The following is a 27,378-nucleotide window of genomic DNA, read 5'->3' on the forward strand; positions in this document are numbered from 1 at the left end:
GGAGGCTGAGATGAACTACACCAGGTCACTATGGAGGCTGAGATGAACTACACCAGGACACTATGGAGGCTGAGATGAACTACACCAGGACACTATGGAGGCTGAGATGAACTACACCAGGACACTATGGAGGCTGAGATGAACTACACCGGGACACTATGGAGGCTGAGATGAACTACACCAGGACACTATGGAGGCTGAGATGAACTACACCAGGACACTATGGAGGCTGAGATGAACTACACCAGGACACTATGGAGGCTGAGATGAACTACACCAGGACACTATGGAGGCTGAGATGAAACGTGATAATAATTATACCATTATTACAAACCTGTGACGTAACCATGTGACGTAACCATGTGACGTAACCATGTGACGTAACCATGTGACGTAACCATGTGACCTAACCATGTGACGTAACCATGTGACATAACCGTTATAGATAATGTTGAGGTCTTCACAAGAAATGTTGCTTTGCACTTGTTTTCAATACGCAGCCAGTCACAGTAACCAATCACAGTAACAGTAACCAGTCACAGTAACCAGTCACAGTAACCAGTCACAGTCACAGTAACCAATCACAGTAACCAATCACAGTAACCAGTCACAGTAACCAGTCACAGTCACAGTAACCAATCACAGTCACAGTAACCAATCACAGTCACAGTAACCAGTCACAGTCACAGTAACCAGTCACAGTCACAGTAACCAGTCACAGTAACCAATCACAGAAACCAATCACAGTCACAGTAACCAGTCACAGTAACCAGTCACAGTAACCAGTCACAATCACAGTAACCAGTCACAATCACAGTAACCAGTCACAGTAACCAGTCACAGTAACCAGTCACAATCACAGTAACCAGTCACAGTCACAGTAACCAATCACAGTAACCAGTCACAATCACAGTAACCAATCACAGTAACCAGTCACAGTCACAGTAACCAATCACAGTCACAGTAACCAATCACAGTAACCAGTCACAATCACAGTAACCAGTCACAGTAACCAGTCACAATCACAGTAACCAGTCACAATCACAGTAACCAGTCACAGTAACCAGTCACAATCACAGTAACCAGTCACAGTCACAGTAACCAATCACAGTAACCAGTCACAATCACAGTAACCAATCACAGTAACCAGTCACAGTAACCAGACAGAGAGCAGAACAGAGGCTAGGAGAGACAGAGAGACAGAACAGAGGCTAGGAGAGACAGAGAGACACAACAGAGGCTAGGAGAGACAGAACAGAGGCTAGGAGAGACAGAGAGACAGAACAGAGGCTAGGAGAGACAGAACAGAGGCTAGGAGAGACAGGGAGCAGAACAGAGGCTAGGAGAGACAGAACAGAGGCTAGGAGAGACAGAACAGAGGCTAGGAGAGACAGAACAGAGGCTAGGAGAGACAGAACAGAGGCTAGGAGAGACAGGGAGCAGAACAGAGGCTAGGAGAGACAGAACAGAGGCTAGGAGAGACAGAGAGCAGAACAGAGGCTAGGAGAGACAGAACAGAGGCTAGGAGAGACAGAGCAGAGGCTAGGAGAGACAGAACAGAGGCTAGGAGAGACAGAACAGAGGCTAGGAGAGACAGAACAGAGGCTAGGAGAGACAGAACAGAGGCTAGGAGAGACAGAACAGAGGCTAGGAGAGACAGAGAGCAGAACAGAGGCTAGGAGAGACAGAACAGAGGCTAGGAGAGACAGAACAGAGGCTAGGAGAGACAGAACAGAGGCTAGGAGAGACAGAACAGAGGCTAGGAGAGACAGAACAGAGGCTAGGAGAGACAGAGAGCAGAACAGAGGCTAGGAGAGACAGAGAGCAGAACAGAGGCTAGGAGAGACAGAGAGCAGAACAGAGGCTAGGAGAGACAGAACAGAGGCTAGGAGAGACAGAGAGTCGGAACAGAGGCTAGGAGAGACAGAGGACAGAACAGAGGCTAGGAGAGACAGAGAGTCGGAACAGAGGCTAGGAGAGACAGAGGACAGAACAGAGGCTAGGAGAGACAGAACAGAGGCTAGGAGAGACAGAGAGACAGAACAGAGGCTAGGAGAGACAGAGAGCAGAACAGAGGCTAGGAGAGACAGAACAGAGGCTAGGAGAGACAGAACAGAGGCTAGGAGAGACAGAGAGCAAAACAGAGACTAGGAGAGACAGGGAGCAGAACAGAGGCTAGGAGAGACAGAGAGACAGAACAGAGGCTAGGAGAGACAGAACAGAGGCTAGGAGAGACAGAGAGACAGACATGAGCCACATGGTAACCAGAAAGGTCAGAGTACCTTTCCATTCAGTCTAGGAGTGCTGACCTCGGATCAGGTCCACCTTCTCATTCATTATGAATTGAAAGGCAAAGATCAACCCCACACTCCAATTCCAGGTGCTTTGTGAATACGGCCCTTGAAAGAAAGAGTAAAAGCGATCACAAAAAAACACATCAGGGGTCAGATGTGATGCCAGCTGACCTATGACCCTATCTGCTCTGAAGCCAGCTGACCTATGACCCTCTCCTCTCTGATGCCAGCTGACCTATGACCCTCTCCTCTCTGATGCCAGCTGACCTATGACCCTCTCCTCTCTGATGCCAGCTGACCTAGGACCCTCTCTGCTCTGATGCCAGCTGACCTATGACCCTCTACCTCTCCCCTCTGAGTGTAGGGTTGTTTTCTCTAAAGTGCTTCCCAAATAGCATCCTATTCCCTCTATAGACCAGGGCCCATAAGGCTCCACAGGATATGATGCCATTGGGATGTGTTTTAACTGTACCTGCACAGTGGTCTCTCTCTCTCTTCTCTCCCTTGTTTTCTTGGTGACATTCCATCTTGTGTTTAAAACGTCTCTCCCTGCCTTTTATGGAGAAGTACCCCAGGCAACTATTCACCCCTCTCCTCCTCTCTCTTTCTCTCCCCCTCTCTCTCTCTTTCTCTCCCTTCTCCCTTTCTCTCCCCCTCTCTCCCCTTTTCTACGTCTCTCTCTCCCTCCCCTCTACCCCTGTGCCTCTCTCCTTCTCTCCCTCCCCTCTACCCCTGTGCCTCTCTCCTTCTCTCTCTTCCCTCTATCCCCCTGCCCCTCTCTCTCCTTCTCCCTTCCCTCTATCCCCCTCACCTCTCTCTCTCTCTCTCTCTCCCCCTTGCCCCCCTCTCTCTATCCCCCTCTCATCTCTTTCTCTCTCTCTCCAACTCTCTCTCTCTCTCTCTCCCTCTTGGCACAGACATGCTCAGGAGAGTGCTGATAACACTCCTCGCCACTGGCAGAGGTTAGGAAGGAGGTGAAGGTCTTGTTGAGGATTGGTAATGAATAATGGACAAATAATGCTGTTGATATTGTGTACTTACAAAGAACACAGCCACTGTCACTGCAAACAAGACAAAATGGTTAAGAAACATAAACAAGTATAGTGGTCTTCAATATGTTTACTGTGTCTCGTAGACGTAATTTAGACGTAATATTTGCTTCTAACTAGTGCAATTCTGAACGTCTTAATTATCTATGTTTCTCTTCACGTTGACACCATAGATCTCTCTGTGCCGTTTTCAAAAAGCATTCTGATCTGGGATCAGATCCCCCCCCCCCCCCCCCCCCCTGTCTATTTAATCTGATTCATTCTGATCTATGATCAGATCCCCCCTGTCTATTTAATCTGATTCATCAGATCCCCCCTGTCTATTTAATCTGATTCATTCTGATCTGGGATCAGATCCCCCTGTCTATTTAATCTGATTCATCAGATCCCCCCTGTCTATTTAATCTGATTCATTCTGATCTGGGATCAGATCCCCCTGTCTATTTAATCTGATTCATTAGATCCCCCCTGTCTATTTAATCTGATTCATCAGATCCCCCCTGTCTATTTAATCTGATTCATCAGATCCCCCCCTGTCTATTTAATCTGATTAATTCTGATCTAGGATCAGATCCCCCCTGTCTATTTAATCTGATTCATCAGATCCCCCCTGTCTATTTAATCTGATTCATCAGATCCCCCCTGTCTATTTAATCTGATTCATTCTGATCTAGGATCAGATCCCCCCCCCCTGTCTATTTAATCTGATTCATCAGATCCCCCCTGTCTATTTAATCTGATTCATTCTGATCTAGGATCAGATCCCCCCCCCCCTGTCTATTTAATCTGATTCATCAGATCCCCCCTGTCTATTTAATCTGATTAATTCTGATCTAGGATCAGATCCCCCCTGTCTATTTAATCTGATTCATCAGATCCCCCTGTCTATTTAATCTGATTAATCAGATCCCCCTGTCTATTTAATCTGATTCAGCAGATCCCCCTGTCTATTTAATCTGATTAACTGGGATCTAAAAGGCTAAACTGATCCTAAATCAGCCCTCCTCCTCCCAGACTGTGTCTGGCCCAGTTACCAGCAGGTGTCTTGATAATAGAAAAATGCAGCGAGTCAATGATTCCTGCGCTGCATGAAATTGTTAAAATAATGTTTTCATATTTCTGTTTTGATATGATCAATCCATGACCTGCCTGAATACTAATATACCACTAGGCCTATTTCCCATGACCTGCCTGAATACTAATATACCACTAGGCCTGTTTCCCATGACCTGCCTGAATACTAATATACCACGAGGCCTGTTTCCCATGACCTGCCTGAATACTAATATACCACTAGGCCTATTTCCCATGACCTGCCTGAATACTAATAACCACTAGGCCTGTTTCCCATGACCTGCCTGAATACTAATATACCACTAGGCCTATTTCCCATGACCTGCCTGAATACTAATATACCACGAGGCCTTTCACTGTAAGGTCTACTACACCTGTTGTATTCAGCATTTTCACTGTGAGGTCTACTACACCTGTTGTATTCAGCATTTCACTGTGAGGTCTACTACACCTGTTGTATTCAGCATTTCACTGTGAGGTCTACTACACCTGTTGTATTCAGTATTTCACTGTAAGGTCTACTACACCTGTTGTATTCAGCATTTCACTGTGAGGTCTACTACACCTGTTGTATTCAGCATTTCACTGTGAGGTCTACTACACCTGTTGTATTCAGCATTTTCACTGTGAGGTCTACTACACCTGTTGTATTCAGCATTTCACTGTGAGGTCTACTACACCAGTTGTATTCAGCATTTTCACTGTGAGGTCTACTACACCTGTTGTATTCAGCATTTCACTGTAAGGTCTACTACACCTGTTGTATTCAGCATTTCAATGTGAGGTCTACTACACTTGTTGTATTCAGCATTTCACTGTGAGGTCTACTACACCTGTTGTATTCAGCATTTCACTGTGAGGTCTACTACACCTGTTGTATTCAGCATTTTCACTGTGAGGTCTACTACACCTGTTGTATTCAGCATTTCACTGTAAGGTCTACTACACCTGTTGTATTCAGCATTTCACTGTAAGGTCTACCTACACCTGTTGTATTCAGCATTTTCACTGTGAGGTCTACTACACCTGTTGTATTCAGCATTTTCACTGTGAGGTCTACTACACCAGTTGTATTCAGCATTTTCACTGTGAGGTCTACTACACCTGTTGTATTCAGCATTTCACTGTAAGGTCTACTACACCTGTTGTATTCAGCATTTCAATGTAAGTTCTACTACACCTGTTGTATTCAGCATTTCACTGTAAGGTCTACTACACCTGTTGTATTCAGCATTTCACTGTGAGGTCTACTACACCTGTTGTATTCAGCATTTCACTGTAAGGTCTACCTACACCTGTTGTATTCAGCATTTCACTGTGAGGTCAACTACACCTGTTGTAGTCAGCATTTCACTGTAAGGTCTACTACACCTGTTGTATTCAGCATTTCACTGTGAGGTCTACTACACCTGTTGTATTCAGCATTTCACTGTGAGGTCTAAACCTGTTGTATTCAGCATTTCACTGTGAGGTCTACTACACCTGTTGTATTCAGCATTTCACTGTGAGGTCTACTACACCTGTTGTATTCAGCATTTCACTGTGAGGTCTACTACACCTGTTGTATTCAGCATTTCACTGTGAGGTCTACTACACCTGTTGTATTCAGCATTTTCACTGTGAGGTCTACTACACCTGTTGTATTCAGCATTTTCAATGTGAGGTCTACTACACCTGTTGTATTCAGCATTTCACTGTGAGGTCTACTATACCTGTTGTATTCAGCATTTCACTGTAAGGTCTACTACACCTGTTGTATTCAGCATTTCACTGTGAGGTCTACTACACCTGTTGTATTCAGCATTTCACTGTGAGGTCTACTACACCTGTTGTATTCAGCATTTCACTGTAAGGTCTACCTACACCTGTTGTATTCAGCATTTCACTGTGAGGTCTACTACACCTGTTGTATTCAGCATTTCACTGTGAGGTCTACTACACCTGTTGTATTCAGCATTTCACTGTGAGGTCTACTACACCTGTTGTATTCAGCATTTCACTGTGAGGTCTACTACACCTGTTGTATTCAGCATTTCACTGTAAGGTCTACTACACCTGTTGTATTCAGCATTTCACTGTGAGGTCTACTACACCTGTTGTATTCAGCATTTCACTGTAAGGTCTACTACACCTGTTGTATTCAGCATTTCACTGTGAGGTCTACCTACACCTGTTGTATTCAGCATTTCACTGTGAGGTCTACTACACCTGTTGTATTCAGCATTTCACTGTGAGGTCTAAACCTGTTGTATTCAGCATTTCACTGTGAGGTCTACTACACCTGTTGTATTCAGCATTTCACTGTGAGGTCTACTACACCTGTTGTATTCAGCATTTCACTGTGAGGTCTACTACACCTGTTGTATTCAGCATTTCACTGTGAGGTCTACTACACCTGTTGTATTCAGCATTTCACTGTGAGGTCTACTACACCTGTTGTATTCAGCATTTCACTGTGAGGTCTACTACACCTGTTGTATTCAGCATTTCACTGTGAGGTCTACTACACCTGTTGTATTCAGCATTTCACTGTGAGGTCTACTACACCTGTTGTATTCAGCATTTCACTGTAAGGTCTACTACACCTGTTGTATTCAGCATTTCACTGTGAGGTCTACTACACCTGTTGTATTCAGCATTTCACTGTAAGGTCTACTACACCTGTTGTATTCAGCATTTCACTGTGAGGTCTACTACACCTGTTGTATTCAGCATTTCACTGTAAGGTCTACTACACCTCTTGTATTCAGCATTTCACTGTGAGGTCTACTACACCTGTTGTATTCAGCATTTCACTGTGAGGTCTACTACACCTGTTGTATTCAGCATTTCACTGTGAGGTCTACTACACCTGTTGTATTCAGCATTTCACTGTAAGGTCTACTACACCTGTTGTATTCAGCATTTCACTGTGAGGTCTACACCTGTTGTATTCAGCATTTCACTGTGAGGTCTACTACACCTGTTGTATTCAGGATTTCACTGTGAGGTCTACACCTGCTGTATTCAGCATTTCACTGTAAGTTCTACTACACCTGTTGTATTCAGCATTTTCACTGTGAGGTGTACAAATACCTGTTGTATTCGGCACACGTGACTAATACCATTTTGATGTGATGTACAGTAGCCTTGGCTCCTGGCTCAGATATTGTGTGAACCTAAGGAGTTGAAACAGATTCCTGAGAGGCTTGGTGAATACAGCCTTGGTCTCCCAGTGTATGAATGATTCAGTCCAACCTGATAAACTCAATCATTATTTAATGAGGCAAGATTAGATTTCCTTTATACACATAATGGATTTAACAAAACAAACTATATCACATTACAAGGTAATAAGTTTACCCCCACTTCAAAATACACACGCTCAAACGTGTACGCGTTCACACACACACAAGCGTGTACACGTTCACACACATATACACACACTTGTGTGTCCGCATTCACACACAAACACTCAAATACACACACACACACTCACTCCATGCAGACACACACACACACACACACACACACACACACACAGCGTCACCGGAGTCCTGCTCTGACTTGCCAATTTGCCGAGTTGGCAAAGACGCCGCTGCCTGCCGTCATCTCCACAACGTGTAGTGCGTGGATCTGTCTTCAGGTCAGTTTGAAAAAACATCTAATGACTTTATTTAGTTTAGTGGCTCAGCCCTGCTCTACTTCTAACTACGGAGAGAGAATGTCAAAGTCACATATTATAGCAACAGGTTCAGGAGGCTAGTCATTTAATTCATTTCACACAGGATTTACTAAGTTAAAACAACCCTCTAGTTGGGCGTTGTCGTGACAGCTGGAGCGTTGTCATGACAGCTGGAGCGTTGTCATGGAAAGGTCTAGCCTAGAAAAGGCAGAAGAACAATATTTGAATCCACTTGAATGGATAATTAACTAACTAGCATAGGCTATTAATCCTGGTGTTTTCCTTATATTGTCCACTTAGTTCTCATATCACCTCCTAGTGCAAATCAGGAAGCTGTCAAGTAGTCAGAATCTTAGGAAGGGGAGGGATCCTAGGTTTAGGAAGGGGAGGAGTCCTAGGTTTAGGAAGGGGAGGAGTCCTAGGTTTAGGAAGGGGAGGAGTCCTAGGTTTAGGAAGGGGAGGAGTCCTAGGTTTAGGAAGGGGAGGAGTCCTAGGTTTAGGAAGGGGAGGAGTCCTAGGTTTAGGAAGGGGAGGGATCATAGGTTTAGGAAGGGGAGGAGTCCTAGATTTAGGAAGGGGAGGAGTCCTAGGTTTAGGAAGGGGAAGAGTCCTAGGTTTAGGAAGGGGAGGAGTCCTAGGTTTAGGAAGGGGAGGAGTCCTAGGTTTAGGAAGGTGAAGAGTCCTAGGTTTAGGAAGGGGAGGGATCATAGGTTTAGGAAGGGGAGGAGTCCTAGGTTTAGGAAGGGGAAGAGTCCTAGGTTTAGGAAGGGGAGGAGTCCTAGGTTTAGGAAGGGGAGGAGTCCTAGGTTTAGGAAGGGGAGGGATCATAGGTTTAGGAAGGTGAAGAGTCCTAGGTTTAGGAAGGGGAGGAGTCCTAGGTTTAGGAAGGGGAGGGGTGAGAGGCTGTGTCTGGGAGCATCGAATCCGTGATGTATTGTTGGTAAATTGTGACTGACTGATCTACAAATAATTCTAAGTAGTTATTTATGATGCAAGGTGGCTTGTAGATCAGTCAGTCGCCTGCAATGTCTGCTGCGGGGTCAAACGAGTCTAAACTTAGGAGGGGAGGAGTCAGAGCCTTTGCAGGAGGAGGAGTCAATCAGTCAGTCATCAATGCCGGCCCCCTTGTCTTCCTGGTTCCTCTAGCTCCTCCCCCTCCTCATACTCATAGTCCATATCTCCTTGTTCGTACTCCAAATCCCCAACATCATACCCCTCCCCCTCGCATATAAGCTCCTCCTTGTCATATTCTATCCCCTCCAGGTCATACTCAAGCCCCGCCCCGTATTCGTTCAACGCCCTCTCTAACTCCGCCTCCATCTCCTTCTTCTTCCTCTCCTCCTCGGTTAGGGGCATCGCCACGGTTACCACCTCGTTGTACTTGTGCCCAGCGTGCGATGCACTGTTTTGTTTGGCCGTCTTTAGAATGCCTTGGATGACAGGCCCATCCCCGGCCAGCGCAGCCTCTTCCGCGTCCCTCACATCCTGCTCCTTCTTAGCCTTCCTGTCTGCTCGATCCTGGAGCTCCTCCTGGGCCCCCTCCCCAACCAGTAGCACCTCCTCCCCTACACCAGGAGGCCCCTCCACAGGGTTGTGGTCGTAGGAGAAGAGACGGAGGGCGGGGAGCCGGCTCAGGTTAGGAAACACCTCGATCTTGTTCTTGTCCAGGTCTAAGATCTCCAGATCCACCATGCGGAGTAAGACACGGGGAAACTCGGTGAAACGGTTTCCGTAGAGCCACAGCCCTCGCAGAGCCTCCATGCGCCACAGGTCCGGGGGCAGGGTCCGTAGCCTGTTGTCCCCCATCTGGAGGGACCTGAGGTGGGGTAAGTCGTAGAGCTGGCGGGGGAAGCACGTGAAGTAGTTGCTCTCCATCCAGAGGCAGCGAAGGCTCTGAAGGTTACGTAGCTCTGGAGGAAGAGATATCAGGCGGTTGGAGCCCAGGTAGAGACGCGTCAGGTTGCGGAGCTGACAGATGGCCAACGGGACGTCCTCCATCTTGTTAAAGTCTAAAGCCAGGATGCGGAGGCCCTTCAGTTGGACGATGTTCTCCGGAAGGGTCCGCAGGCTGTTACCACACACATACAGCTTCTCCAGGTGGCGTAGCCCACAGATCACACCGGGTAACCTGCGGAACTTCTTATAGCTCAGATCCAAGACGGGATCTCCGCTTGCCAGCATCTCCTCCACCCCTAGGGGAAGCTCATCGTCCTCCATCTCCTCCTCTTTCTTCTTCTTCCTCCTCCTCTTCTCCTCCTCCATTACTTTCACTTTCTCCCCATCCCCATCCTTCTCTTCCTCGTCCTCCTCCTTCCTGGAGGAGTTGCCCATGCCGTGCCCGTTGCTACGCCCGTTGCTACACCCGTGGCCCGGCAGCCTGCCGTTGGATACTGGCTGAGTCAGGATGGAATCAGGGGATGAGGCTGAAGCCTTGTCTGAATACTGGGGTTGGGACTGAGACTGAAGCTCCAACACTGTCTGGGGTTGAGACTGAAGCTGGTCAGGATAGGACAGTGTCTGAAGACGTGTCCGAGGCTGGTCGTGTCTGTGTCCGAGGCTGGTCTGGCTGGGGCTGAGGCTGGGTTTGAGCCTGATGCTGGTTCTGAGGCTGGTCAGCCCGGTCGGAGGCTCCTACTCTGAACTGAGGCTGGTCAGCCCGGTCGGAGGCTCCTACTCTGAACTGAGGCTGGTCAGCCCGGTCGGAGGCTCCTACTCTGAACTGGTGAGAAAGGATCCAATGGCTGGACCCGCAGCAACAGGGGGCATTGTGTTCCTTAATAGGCCAGTGATTGCTCTCTGCTAGCTCAGCACCCACAGACCAACACATGATACTAGAAGTGGCACTGTCTCACTGCCCCACATTAGATGAAGTGTCAACTGATATCTACACATTACAATAATATTGATGGATTTGTAATTGTAAAAAAAAATAATAATAATAATAATGTTTACCCTTATTTTAGCAGGTAAGTTGACTGAGAACACATTCTCATTTACAGCAACGACCTGGGGTACAGTTTAAAAGGAGAAGTGTGGGGATAGATACGCCAATTAGAAGCTTATTATCAACAACAACCAAAAGCAGCAGAGTAGTGTTTAAAGAAGTAATAATAATAATAATAATAATTTAACTCAACAATATAAAGCTGAATTTTGATGCTAAAGCATAGTCCCTTGGTGTCTGTTTGGAGTCAGACAGAGCAGTCAACCAATGTAAATAAGACTATAAATGTCTTCCCAGAACAGATAAAATGTCTCCACAAACTTCCAACAGACGCAGACTTGCCATTTGGGTATCATATGTTCATTTGGATGCTGTCCGCGTCTTACTGTCGGGCTACTTTACTCCATGGAAGTTTTCAGTAGATATGTTCTCAGCCCTGTGTGACAGACGACAACCGCAGGCTTTAGACATTTCATTTTAGTTTCCATATGAGCTTGAATTCTGCTCGACAGACGGAGCAGATGTCAGCGTCACCTGTTCCACTGATCTTATGATGAACAAGAATTACTACTACCAACAACAACAACAACAACAACAAAAATAAATTTAAAAAAAAAAGTGGATACGTTCGCGCTGGATGTCCTTTTCCGTGATGAATGTATGTTCCCGTCCGTCGAGTCGGAGCCCAGCTTGACGCGCAGGCGGCTACGCAGCTGTGTGGGGATGTGATGTGTTGACCTGGCCAGCGGCAAAGTGAAAGAGAAAAAGGGAAGTCCACACTTTGGTGATCACTCACTCACTCTTGCTTTGGTTGATGACGGTTGCGCACTTAGCGCATTTCGGGCATCGTTAATGTCGTCCTATTGCTGAACCAAAGTCACTAGACCCGTCGCCTGTATACAAAATGGAGAATTTTCTATTTGGCTACTATGAAGAAGAAAAAAAATAACTATCGGTTTGCTCGGTGCACTCTTCACTGTCGCCTCTTGATACCCTCAAACCAGTGTACGTTATCCCGTTTCTCCGTCTCGGCTGGAGATTTGCTGTGCAACGTTGCCTAGGACTGTCTCCCCTCCCTAGCAACCGAAACAGAGGGACATGAGAGAGCATTGTCAAACACGTACATCACATGGTTAGAAAGGGAGAGGGAAAGAGGGGGCAGGGGATAGAGAGAGAGAGGGGAGGGAGAGAGAGAGGGGAGGGAGAGAGAGAGAGAGAGAGAGAGAGGAGGGAGAGAGAGAGAGAGAGAGGGAGAGGGGAGGGAGCAGAGGAGATGGATGAGAGAGTGGGGGAGGAAAATAGGGAGAGGGAGCAGAGAGAGAGTGATTGAAGAGAAATAAAGAGGGGAAAAGAGTGATGAGAGGGACCACGTGATGTGATCTAGTATAATTAAGAGTTAAAGATTGGCACATAGCAGGCTATAAAATATTCCTAGATAAAGTCTGTAATTGACACAGGATTTACATAATAGCGCTATGCTTCATACCGGCCAATTATAAATAGGGAGTTGCATTCCAAATGGCAAATTGGTAATATGATTGTGTGCATGGGCACACTGGCAGCTGTATTTATTTAGGAACATGCAACACACACACACACACACACAGATGATGTAATATAATACACGCCAATGCATCTACAAACAAAGGTATTTTTGTAAACCTTTGAATCATTCTAGATGACCAGCTATGATCAGGTTTCAGAATTTTAATGTAGCCTAACTAACTAACATAGGTTAGCTATTACAACTACTAACCTAACCTAACTAACTAACATAGGGTAGCTATTACAACTACTAACCTAACTAACTAACATAGGGTAGCTATTACAACTACTAACCTAACTAACTAACATATTTAGCCTAGCTATTACTACTAATAACCTAACTAACATAGGTTATTAGTTTAGTTGTAATAGCTAGCCTAACTAACTGGTTATTAGTTGTAATAGCTAGCCTAACTAACTAACAGGTTATTAGATGTAATAGCTAGCCTAACTAACAGGTTATTAGTTGTAATAGCTAGCCTAACTAACTAACTAACAGGTTATGAGTTGTAATAGCTAGCCTAACTAACAGGTTATGAGTTGTAATAGCTAGCCTAACTAACAGGTTATGAGTTGTAATAGCTAGCCTAACTAACAGGTTATTAGTTGTAATAGCTAGCCTAACTAACAGGTTATTAGATGTAATAGCGTGTGATGATCGTCAAAAGGAGTGGACCAAGGTGCAGCGTGGTAAGTGCTCATGTTCAGTATTTATTTAACTCAGAACACTAAATCAAAATTACAAACAACGGAAAACGAACGTCACGTTCTGCAGGCTAAACTGGGCTGTACAAAAACAAGATCCCACACGGAAGGAGGGAAAAAGGGCTGCCTAAGTATGGTTCCCAATCAGAGACAACGATAGACAGCTGAATCTGATTAGGAACCATACTCGGCCAATCAAAGAAAAAGGCAACATCGCAATATAACACAGACTGCCCACCTCACACCCTGACCTAACAAAATAGAGCAATAAACCGTCTCTCTCAGGTCAGGGCGTGACATAGCTAGGCTAACTAACTAACTAACTGGTTATTAGTTGTAATAGCTAGTCTAACTAACAGGTTATTAGTTGTCATAGCTAGCCTAACTAACAGGTTATTAGTTGTAATAGCTAGGCTAACTAACTAACTAGCATAGGTTATTAGTTGTAATAGCTAGCCTAACTAACATAGGCTAGCTATGACAACTAATAACCTAGTTGGTTAGGTTATTAGTTGTCATAGCTAGTCTAACTAACAGGTTATTAGTTGTCATAGCTAGGCTAACTAACAGGTTGTTAGTTGTCATAGCTAGGCTAACTAACAGGTTATTAGTTGTCATAGCTAGGCTAACTAACAGGTTATTAGTTGTCATAGCTAGGCTAACTAACAGGTTATTACTTGTCATAGCTAGCCTAACTAACAGGTTTTTAGTTGTCATAGCTAGGCTAACTAACAGGTTGTTAGTTGTCATAGCTAGGCTAACTAACAGGTTATTAGTTGTCATAGCTAGGCTAACTAACAGGCTATTAGTTGTAATAGCTAGCCTAACTAACTAACTAACAGGTTATGAGTTGTCATAGCTAGCCTAACTAACAGGTTATGAGTTGTCATAGCTAGCCTAACTAACAGGTTTTTAGTTGTCATAGCTAGCCTAACTAACAGGTTATTAGTTGTCATAGCTAGCCTAACTAACAGGTTATTAGTTGTCATAGCTAGCCTAACTAACAGGTTTTTAGTTGTCATAGCTAGCCTAACTAACAGGTTATTAGTTGTCATAGCTAGCCTAACTAACAGGTTATTAGTTGTCATAGCTAGGCTAACTAACAGGTTATTAGTTGTCATAGCTAGCCTAACTAACAGGTTATTAGTTGTCATAGCTAGGCTAACTAACAGGTTATTAGTTGTCATAGCTAGGCTAACTAACAGGTTATTAGTTGTCATAGCTAGGCTAACTAACAGGTTATTAGTTGTCATAGCTAGGCTAACTAACAGGTTATTAGTTGTCATAGCTAGGCTAACTAACAGGTTATTAGTTGTCATAGCTAGGCTAACTAACAGGTTATTAGTTGTCATAGCTAGGCTAACTAACAGGTTATTAGTTGTCATAGCTAGCCTAACTAACAGGTTATTAGTTGTCATAGCTAGCCTAACTAACAGGTTATTAGTTGTCATAGCTAGCCTAACTAACAGGTTATTAGTTGTCATAGCTAGCCTAACTAACAGGTTATTAGTTGTCATAGCTAGCCTAACTAACAGGTTATTAGTTGTCATAGCTAGCCTAACTAACAGGTTATTAGTTGTCATAGCTAGGCTAACTAACAGGTTATTAGTTGTCATAGCTAGGCTAACTAACAGGTTATTACTTGTCATAGCTAGGCCATGTATTATTTGGCATCTCTTATTATTATTATTATTATTATTATTATTACTGCAGCAGGCACATTTTCAGCCCTATTTGGGAGAGGTCATATAGGGATTATGTCCCAAATGGCACCCTATTCCCTACATAGTGCACTACCCTATGGACCCTGGTCAAAAGTAGTGCACTATATAAGGAATACGATAGGGTGCCATTTGGGAGAGATCATCTCATTTCCCCTTGCACGATGGAATATACAATTGGAGGCTGATTGGAAGTTTTTGACTGTGTCCAATAGGATAAGAGGATTTACAGTATGAAAGGAACCTCCCAGTAAGCCTAAACACTGCTACAGTATATGGGGGATGAGATGTGTTATGACAGTACTCTAGCAATGTTCAACACATACTGTAGAGGTAGAGAGATGCATGAATTTAGTTACAATAGTCAGTGTTGGTAAATATCAAAGGGGGGCCTCCTTAAACAGTGTTATATGGAAGCAGAGATATGTTATACAGTGTTATAAGATATAACGCCTCTTTCCTTAATAACATATGTATAAGTGTTTAATATGGAGGCAAGGAGGTGTTATAACAATGGTATTCAGGGAGACAGACACGTTATAACTGCTATTACAGTGTTATGTAGAGACAGACATTTACATTTACATTTTAGTCATTTAGCAGACGCTCTTATCCAGAGCGTGTTATAACACATGTTATAACATGTTATAACTGCTATTACAGTGTTATGTAGAGACAGACACGTTATAACTGCTATTACAGTGTTATGTAGAGACAGACACACGTTATAACTGCTATTACAGTGTTATGTAGAGACAGACACATGTTATAACTGCTATTACAGTGTTATGTAGAGACAGACACATGTTATAACTGCTATTACAGTGTTATGTAGAGACAGACACACGTTATAACTGCTATTACAGTGTTATGTAGAGACAGACACACGTTATAACTGCTATTACAGTGTTATGTAGAGACAGACACACGTTATAACTGCTATTACAGTGTTATGTAGAGACAGACACATGTTATAACTGCTATTACAGTGTTATGTAGAGACAGACACATGTTATAACTGCTATTACAGTGTTATGTAGAGACAGACACGTTATAACTGCTATTACAGTGTTATGTAGAGACAGACACATGTTATAACTGCTATTACAGTGTTATGTAGAGACAGACACATGTTATAACTGCTATTACAGTGTTATGTAGAGACAGACACACGTTATAACTGCTATTACAGTGTTATGTAGAGACAGACACAGGTTATAACTGCTATTACAGTGTTATGTAGAGACAGACACATGTTATAACTGCTATTACAGTGTTATGTAGAGACAGACACACGTTATAACTGCTATTACAGTGTTATGTAGAGACAGACACACGTTATAACTGCTATTACAGTGTTATGTAGAGACAGACACATGTTATAACTGCTATTACAGTGTTATGTAGAGACAGACACAGGTTATAACTGCTATTACAGTGTTATGTAGAGACAGACACATGTTATAACTGCTATTACAGTGTTATGTAGAGACAGACACGTTATAACTGCTATTACAGTGTTATGTAGAGACAGACACACGTTATAACTGCTATTACAGTGTTATGTAGAGACAGACACATGTTATAACTGCTATTACAGTGTTATGTAGAGACAGACACACGTTATAACTGCTATTACAGTGTTATGTAGAGACAGACACATGTTATAACTGCTATTACAGTGTTATGTAGAGACAGACACAGGTTATAACTGCTATTACAGTGTTATGTAGAGACAGACACAGGTTATAACTGCTATTACAGTGTTATGTAGAGACAGACACATGTTATAACTGCTATTACAGTGTTATGTAGAGACAGACACATGTTATAACTGCTATTACAGTGTTATGTAGAGACAGACACACGTTATAACTGCTATTACAGTGTTATGTAGAGACAGACACGTTATAACTGCTATTACAGTGTTATGTAGAGACAGACACAGGTTATAACTGCTATTACAGTGTTATGTAGAGACAGACACACGTTATAACTGCTATTACAGTGTTATGTGACGACAGACACATGTTATAACTGCTATTACAGTGTTATGTAGAGACAGACACACGTTATAACTGCTATTACAGTGTTATGTGACGACAGACACATGTTATAACTGCTATTACAGTGTTATGTAGAGACAGACACATGTTATAACTGCTATTACAGTGTTATGTAGAGACAGACACATGTTATAACTGCTATTACAGTGTTATGTGACGACAGACACACGTTATAACTGCTATTACAGTGTTATGTAGAGACAGACACAGTTATAACTGCTATTACAGTGTTATGTAGAGACAGACACACGTTATAACGGCTATTACAGTGTTATGTGACGACAGACACATGTTATAACTGCTATTACAGTGTTATGTAGAGACAGACACAGGTTATAACTGCTATTACAGTGTTATGTAGAGACAGACACATGTTATAACTGCTATTACAGTGTTATGTAGAGACAGACACATGTTATAACTGCTATTACAGTGTTATGTAGAGACAGACACACGTTATAACTGCTATTACAGTGTTATGTGACGACAGACACATGTTATAACTGCTATTACAGTGTTATGTAGAGACAGACACATGTTATAACGGCTATTACAGTGTTATGTAGAGACAGACACATGTTATAACTGCTATTACAGTGTTATGTAGAGACAGACACACGTTATAACTGCTATTACAGTGTTATGTAGAGACAGACACACGTTATAACTGCTATTACAGTGTTATGTAGAGACAGACACATGTTATAACGGCTATTACAGTGTTATGTAGAGACAGACACATGTTATAACTGCTATTACAGTGTTATGTAGAGACAGACACACGTTATAACTGCTATTACAGTGTTATGTAGAGACAGACACACGTTATAACTGCTATTACAGTGTTATGTAGAGACAGACATGTTATAACGGCTATTACAGTGTTATGTAGAGACAGACACAGGTTATAACTGCTATTACAGTGTTATGTAGAGACAGACACATGTTATAACTGCTATTAAAGTGTTATGTGACGACAGACACGTTATAACTGCTATTACAGTGTTATGTAGAGACAGACACACGTTATAACTGCTATTACAGTGTTATGTAGAGACAGACACACGTTATAACTGCTATTACAGTGTTATGTAGAGACAGACATATGTTATAACTGCTATTACAGTGTTATGTAGAGACAGACACACGTTATAACTGCTATTACAGTGTTATGTAGAGACAGACACATGTTATAACTGCTATTACAGTGTTATGTAGAGACAGACACAGGTTATAACGGCTATTACAGTGTTATGTGACGACAGACACACGTTATAACTGCTATTACAGTGTTATGTAGAGACAGACACACGTTATAACTGCTATTACAGTGTTATGTAGAGACAGACACAGGTTATAACTGTGTTATATACAGGGAAATAGTGTTTATAAGCAGGCAGAGAGAGGTTATAACACTTAGGCTTAATAGGCTATATATATAGAGAGAGAAATATTGTAGTGTAGAGTGTAGTAGCAGGTAGTCTGAGTTGGTGCGTCTCTTCTCCTCAGATGCAGAATGAATTAGACTCATGCATTTAAAAACCCCTGGGCAGGACAGATTACAGTTTTTTTTCTCCCCTCTTTCACTTAGTGGAGGTACAGCCTTAGTCACGTCTTGTTATAGACACATTCTTATACTCACAGACTCCTATAATTGTTCCTATAATTATAGGAATCTCCATGCTCGTACTATTCAATAGTTACGGATTCATGTGTTATTAGGACGGTTAGTCAATAACAAACAATAATATTCAATAGTTACGGATTCATGTGTTATTAGGACGGTTAGTCAATAACAAACAATAATATTCAATAGTTACGGATTCATGTGTTATTAGGACGGTTAGTCAATAACAAACAATAATATTCAATAGTTACGGATTCATGTGTTATTAGGACGGTTAGTCAATAACAAACAATAATATTCAATAGTTACGGATTCATGTGTTATTAGGACGGTTAGTCAATAACAAACAATAATATTCAATAGTTACGGATTCATGTGTTATTAGGACGGTTAGTCAATAACAAACAATAATATTCAATAGTTACGGATTCATGTGTTATTAGGACGGTTAGTCAATAACAAACAATAATATTCAATAGTTACGGATTCATGTGTTATTAGGACGGTTAGTCAATAACAAACAATAATATTCAATAGTTACGGATTCATGTGTTATTAGGACGGTTAGTCAATAACAAACAATAATATTCAATAGTTACGGATTCATGTGTTATTAGGACGGTTAGTCAATAACAAACAATAATATTCAATAGTTACGGATTCATGTGTTATTAGGACGGTTAGTCAATAACAAACAATAATATTCAATAGTTACGGATTCATGTGTTATTAGGACGGTTTATGTTCTGACTCATGTTGTGTTTACTGATAATATTCACTTTGTGACTGTAGTACTGTTATGTACTAGGGGGAGAGTACTGTACTGTTATGTACTAGGGGGAGAGTACTGTACTGTTATGTACTAGGGGGAGAGTACTGTACTGTTATGTACTAGGGGGAGAGTACTGTACTGTTATGTACTAGGGGGAGAGTACTGTACTGTTATGTACTAGGGGGAGAGTACTGTACTGTTATGTACTAGGGGGAGAGTACTGTACTGTTATGTACTAGGGGGAGAGTACTGTACTGTTATGTACTAGGGGGAGAGTACTGTACTGTTATGTACTAGGGGGAGAGTACTGTACTGTTATGTACTAGGGGGAGAGTACTGTACTGTTATGTACTAGGGGGAGAGTACTGTACTGTTATGTACTAGGGGGAGAGTACTGTACTGTTATGTACTAGGGGGAGAGTACTGTACTGTTATGTACTAGGGGGAGAGTACTGTACTGTTATGTACTAGGGGGAGAGTACTGTACTGTTATGTACTAGGGGGAGAGTACTGTACTGTTATGTACTAGGGGGAGAGTACTGTACTGTTATGTACTAGGGGGAGAGTACTGTACTGTTATGTACTAGGGGGAGAGACAAAGGGTTATTTGTGTTTCTAGGAAACCATACACAAAATTAATAATGTGACCAAATATATAGGAGGAGGCCACACACCATGTAACCTATAAAATCACATGGGAAAAGGTGGTACACAAGTTAGATAAAAAATAAATAATAATAAATAAATAAATCGGATTTTCACAAATTCTAATTAATTTATGGTGTTCTAGGTTTAATGACACTTATTTCTAAAGGAAGGTAGATGGTTTTAAGATTGTTTTATACATCAGTTGGCTTCTCTATCAGCTTCATTACGAGGCCCTAAACCTAGGATGAAAGGACATCCTTGTAGCTGTGTGGGCTAATATAGTCAAAATGTTTTCCTTGGGGTAAGTTGAGCCAATGGTCACCATACCCCATACAAATGGTTATTACATTTAGTATTTTTGCAATGTGTTTTGCATATGAACTCAAGATGGTGCATGTGCATCGTTACAGAGCAGACATCATCATGCTCTGTGTATACAAACGTAAAACAAGCAGGTGTGAAGCTCCCCCCCATTGAGGTTCTTGAGAGAACAGCCAAGGAAGTGAGAGAACAGCCAAGGAAGTGAGAGAACAGCCAAGGAAGCGAGAGAAGGGATGAAATTAGAGCAGCAGCAAGGGATGAAAAAAAAATAGACTGAATGACACTGAAGAAAAATGAATATGTACCTGTGTGAAAGAGAGGCTACGATAGAGTGACAGAGGAACACAAGGTCTTATCTGATGACATGGAGTCTGAGCTTGATTAAGCATATCAAGAATCTCGCAGATCAGTTTCATGGGCTCAGTAGCATCAAATGGCAGAGAACTTGCCGACAAATTGGCACATTGAAACAACATCCCTGTGGAAGGATGTGGTGTTGAACAGAGAAAGCTACATCTGAATGTAGGCATACATTGAAGATATACATTTACATTTTAGTCACTTAGCAGACGCTCTTATCCAGAACGACTTACAGTAGTGAATGCATACATTTCATTTTTTTTATTTTTTTCCCGTACTGGTCCCCCGTGGGAATCGAACCCACAACCCTGGTGTTGCAAACACCATGCTCTACCAACTGAGCCACACGGGACCCACTGAGCCACACGGGACACCCATTCCATGAATTAAACATTTTGATTTAGTGTCCCTGTCCGGCGCTCGACGTCGCCGATCTACTAACCATCATTATCTCCTTGATTACTCCTCCTTTATTTAGCCCTCAGCAGTCACTAGGTAGTATTGTTTTCCATTCACGTGCTGAACACATCTCGTGTTTTGTTTATGTGCATTTATCATGATTAAACTCACTTTCTGCACCTGCTTCCTGACTCCCGGGCGTATCGGTAACACCTACTGTACCAGCATCATCAAATCAAAATGTTTTTTTTTTTGTCACATACACGTGTTTAGCAGATGTTATTGTGGGTGTAGCGAAATGCTTGTGTTTCTAGCTCCAACAGTGCAGTAATATCTAACAAGACACACACAATCTAAAGTAAAGGAATGGAATTAAGAACATAGACATTTTTGGACGAGCAATGTCAGACCGGCATAGACTGAGATACAGTAGAACAGGACAGAATACATGAACGCTGAAACCTGAACTACAGACCTCGGTTCAAAAGCTGACAGTGTTTTAATATACTTACCACGCTGCTTGGTCCTTCGTTGGTGGGTGATTCTGTCACGGCTGTTAGAAGGATTGGACCAAGATGCAGCGTTTTTTTTGTAGTTCCACATATTTATTGACCGTGAAACTCAATGACGTACATAAATCTACTTGAATTACAAAAACAACAAACTGTGACGCAGAGAGGGGAAAAAAATACACTACTCAAAATATAATCACCCACAAACAACATGAAGAAACACCCCTACTAAATATGACCTCCAATTAGAGGCAACGAGGACCAGCTGCCTCCAATTGAAGGTCAACCCAATAAAAAATATATGAAATGTATGCATTCACTACTGTAAGTCGCTCTGGATGAGAGCGTCTGCTAAATTGCTAAAATGTACATGTTCTTAGGGACATCGGCAAACACAATGTAAGTCATTTCATTTATGTACCCTTAATTGCACCGAATACATCTGTTTGTCCTACAGCTATTGTAAGCAGTAATCATGAGCCTATAAACCAGAGTTACACGGAGGCTGTGTGCCCTAGTAGGAAGACCACTTTATGCAGCTCACCCTGCACTATCAGCTCCAATGTAAATAACATGAGTAAGTCCACCTCTGATAAGCTTCCCATTAAAGCATTAAAAACAATCAAGCAACACAGAAAAGTGCTAAAAATAGCCCATATTAACATATGTAGCCTGAGAAACAAGGTCCATTAAGTCAATAACTTGCTTGTAAAAGGTGGCATTCATATTCTGACTATCTCTGAAACTCTGAGATAATACCTTTGATGAATACATGGTTATAACATCTACCGAAAAGACAGAAATGCCAACGGAGGCAGTGTTGCAGTCTATATTCAGAACCACATTCCTGTAAAGCTTAGAGACGATCTAATGTTAAATACTGTTGAAGTAATATGGCTACAGGTTCATCTGTCCTCACCTAAAGCACATTCTGGTGGGAAGCTGCTATAGACCACCAAGTGCTAACAGTCAGTATCTGCATAATATGTGTGAAATGCTTGATGATAATGTATGTGATATCAACAGAGAAGTATATTTTCTGGGTGATTTAAATATTGACTGGCTATCATCAAGCTGCCCACTCAGGAAAAAGCTTCAAACTGTAACCAGTGCCTGCAACCTGGTTCAGATTAACAGTCAACCTACCAGCGTAGTTACAAACAGCACAGGAATTAAATCATCAACATGTATTGATCACATTTTTACTAACACTGAAGATATTTGCTTTAAAGCAGTATCCAAATCCATAGGATGTAGTGATCACAATATAGTAGCCATATCTAGGAAAACCAAAGTTCCAAAGGCTGGGCCTAATATAGTGTATAAGAGGTCATACAATAAGTTTTGTAATGATTCATATGTTGATGATGTGAATAATATTTGCTGGTCTGTGGTGTGTAATGAGGAGCAACCAGACGCTGCACTGGACACATTTATGAAATTGCTTATTCCAGTTACTAATAAGCACCCATTAAGAACATGACTGTTAAAACTGTTAAATCCCCGTGGATTGATGAGGAATTGAAAAAATGTATGGTTGAGAGGGATGAAGCAAAAGGAATGACAATTAAGTCTGGATGCACAACCGATTGGCAAACGTACTGCAAATTAAGAAATCATGTGACTAAACTAAACTTTATAAAAAATAAACTACACTATGAAACAAAGATAAATTATATAAAGACTGATAGTAAAAAGCTTTGGGGCACCTTCAATTAAATTTTGGGAACAAAGCCAACTCGCCTCCTTCATTCATTGAATCAGATTCATCACAAAACCCACTGATATTGCAAACTACTTTAATGACTTTTTCATTGGCAAGATAAGCAAACTTAGTGATGACATGACAGCAACAACCGCTCACACTAAACATCCAAGTGTATCGGACCAAATGATAAAAGACAAGAATTGTACTTTTGAATTCCGTAGTCAGTGTGGAAGAGGATAAAAAAGTACTGTTTTCCATCAACAATGAGAAGCCAAGTCTGACAATATGTATGGAATATTACTGAGGATAATAGCAGATGATATTGCCACTCCTATTTGCCACATCTTCAATTTAAGCTTACTAGAGAGCTTGTGCGCCCTCAGGCCTGGAGGGAAGCTAAAGTCATTCCGCTACCCAAGAATAGTAAAGCCCCCTTTACTGGCTCAAATAGCCGACCAATCAGCCTGTTACCAACCCTTAGTAAATTTCTGGAAAAAATGCTGTTTGACCAGATACAGTACAATGCTATGTCACAGTAAACAAATTGACAACAGAATTTCAGCATGTTTATAGGGAAGGACACTCAACAAGCACAACACTTACATAAATGACTGATGATTGGCTGAGAGAAATTGATGGTAAAATGATTGCGGGGGCTGTCTTGTTAGACTTCAGTGCAGCTTTTGACATTATCGATCATAGTCTGCTGCTGGAAAAACATATATGTTATGGCTTTACACCCCCCTGCTATAATGTGGATGAAGAGTTACTTGTCTAACAGAACACAGAGGGTGTTCTTTAATGGAAGCCTATCAAATATAATCCAGTTAGAATCAGGAATTCCCCAGGGCAGCTCTTTAGGACCCTTGCTTTTTAAATTTTTTACTAACAACATGTCACTGACTTTGAGTAAGGCCAGTGTGTATGCGGATGACTCAACACTATACACGTCAGCTACTACAGCGGCTGAAATGACTGCAACACTCAACAATGAGCTGCAGTTAGTTTCAGAGTGGATGGCAAGGAATAACTTAGCCCTAAATATTTCTAAAACTTAAAGCATTGTATTTCGTCAACACTAAACCCTAAACCTCAACTAAATCTTGTAATAAATAATGTGGAAATTGAGCAAGATGAGATGACTAAACTGCTTGGAGTAACACTAGATTGTAAACTGTCATGGTCAAAACATATTGATGCAGTAGTAGCTGAAATTGGGAGAAGTCTGCCTATAATAAAGCGATTCTCAGCCTTCTTAACAACACTATCAACAAGGCAGGTCCTACAGGCACTAGTTTTGTCACACCTGGACTACTGTTCAGTAGTGTGGTCAGGTGCCACAAAGAGGGACTTTAGGAAAATTGCAATTGGCTCAGAACAGGGCAGCACGGCTGGCCCTTGGATGTACACAGAGAGCTAATATTAATAATACGTATGTCAATCTCTCCTGGCTGAAAGTGGAGGAGAGATTGACTTCATCACTACTTTTATTTATGAGAGGTATTGACATGTTGAATGACCGAGCTGTCTGTCTAAACTACTGGCACACAGCTCGGACACCCATGCATACCCCACAAGCCATGCCACAAGAGGTCCCTTCACAGTCCCCAAGTCCAGAACAGAATATGGGAGGCATACAGTACTACATAGAGCCATGACTACATGGAACTCTATTCCACATCAGGTAACTGACGCAAGCAGTAAAATTAGATAGAAAAACTGAAAAAAACACCTTATGGAACAGCGGGGGACTGTGAAGCAACACAAACATTGGCACACACACACACACACACACACACACACACACACACACACACACACACACACACACACACACACACTATATGTACACATGGATTTAGTACTGTAGATGCGTGGAAGTGGTGGATTAGGGGCCTGAGGACACACAGTGTCACGGTTTTTGTCGTGTTGAGGAAAAGACCAAAATGCAGCGGGATTGTGGACACTCATGTTTATTAAAGAAAACATGTAAAGCATCCACTTGAACAAAAAAAACAATAAGCAGTATTTACAACGGTAACAGTTTTGCAGGCTATTCAAAACGCAGTGCAAAATCAATCTCCCACAAAAGACAAACACAAACACACCCTCATATATGGGACTCTCAATCAAAGGCAAATAGACAACACCTCTCTTCAATTGAGAGTCCCAACCCCAATGAACCCAAACATAGAAACAGACACACTAGACTAAACATAGAATACATGAAAATCAAACAGTGCCCGAAAACCCCCGGAATACCTAAATCAACTGCCCTACAACAAACACACCACCCCTAACCACATAAAACAAATACCCTCTGCCACGTCCTGACCAAACTACAATACCAATTAACCCTTATACTGGCCAGGACGTGACAGTACCCCCCCTAAAGGTGCTCACCCCGGAAGCACCTTAAGAAAAACAACAACCCCAAACAACAACAACAAAAATTCCCCCCTACTAAAGGGAGGGAAGGGAGGGTGGCTGCCGTCACCGACGGCACTGTGCTACACCCCCCTCCCCAACCCACCTATATCTGGAGGTGGCTCCGGTTCTGGCCATTCCAGGCAGTCGGGCCACTCTGGCAGACCCGGAGGACAGTCGGGCCACTCTGGCAGACCCGGAGGACAGTCGGGCCACTCTGGCAGACCCGGAGGACAGTCGGGTCACTCTGGCAGACCCGGAGGACAGTCGGGCCACTCTGGCAGACCCGGAGGACATTCGGGCCACTCTGGCAGACCCGGAGGACAGTCGGGTCACTCTGGCAGACCCGGAGGACAGTCGGGCCACTCTGGCAGACCCGGAGGACAGTCGGGCCACTCTGGCAGACCCGGAGGACAGTCGGGCCACTCTGGCAGTTCCGGGCAGTCGGGCCACTCTGGCAGACCCGGAGGACAGTCGGGCCACTCTGGCAGACCCGGAGGACAGTCGGGCCACTCTGGCAGTCCCGGGCAGTCGGGCCACTCTGGCAGTTCCGGGAAGTCGGGCCACTCTGGTGACTGTTGACTGGCGGGCAGCTCTGTTGACTGTTGACTGGCGGGCAGCTCTGGTGACTGTTGACTGGCGGGCAGCTCTGGTGACTGTTGACTGGCGGGCAGCTCTGGTGACTGTTGACTGGCGGGCAGCTCTGGTGACTGTTGACTGGCGGGCAGCTCTGGCACCTCTTGACTGACGGGCCGACGCACTGTCAGCCAGGTGCGTGGTGCTGGTACTGGGGTTATCAGCCTGAGAACACGCACCTCCAGGCTAGTGCGGGGAGCGGGAACAGGACGAGTCTTACTGGGCTGACGCACCTCTGGGTCCGCACGAGAGGCAGGAACTGGAAAGACTGGGCCATGGAGGCGCGCAGATGGCCGTGATCGCACCGCCTGCACAGCCCGTCCTGGCTGGATGAGACTAGTAGCCTTGCACGAGTGGGGTGCTGGTGCAGGGCGGACTGGGCTGTGCATGCGTATAGGCGAGATATTGCGCACCTCCGCGAAACACGGCGCTCTCCACCTCCTACGCTCCACCATGTACTCACGGGTAGCTGGCTTATGGTTCCTCCTAGACCTAGCCAAACTACCCGTGTGCCCCCCCAAAAAAAAAATCTTGGGGGTGCCTCTCCGGCTTCCTCGCCATGGCTTCAAACCGCCGCCTCTCAGCCTTCGCCTCCTCGATCTCTTCCCGTGGGCGACGGTATTCCCCAGCCTGATGCCAAGGTCCAGCCCCATCCAAAATCTCCTCCCAAGTCCATCTTTCCCCATAGTCCATATCCTGAGCATGCTGCTCCTCTCTCCGCTGCTTGGTCTTGGTTTGGTGGGAGATTCTGTCACGGTTATCGTCGGTGAAGGAGGACCAAAATGCAGCAGGACTGTGTTTGTTCATTTTGAACATTTATTAAATCAAAATGAACACGAAAACAACAAAACGAACTCAAGATATACCGACAGTCTTCTCAGGCTCATACATGCTAGACAAGAAACA

The 27,378-nt window shown here is 43.2% G+C and overlaps 1 pseudogene; it reads right to left on the reverse strand.

The window, feature by feature from the left end:
• Positions 1–7,658: 7,658 nt before the first annotated feature.
• Positions 7,659–12,171, reverse strand: LOC106561837 (leucine-rich repeat-containing protein 10B pseudogene; annotated as a pseudogene).
• Between the last annotated feature and the right edge of the window lie 15,207 nt (positions 12,172–27,378).

Source organism: Salmo salar, chromosome 10 (genome assembly GCF_965601325.2).
Source record: "Salmo salar chromosome 10, fSalSal1, whole genome shotgun sequence".
In the NCBI taxonomy this organism is placed as follows: Eukaryota; Metazoa; Chordata; class Actinopteri; order Salmoniformes; family Salmonidae; genus Salmo; species Salmo salar.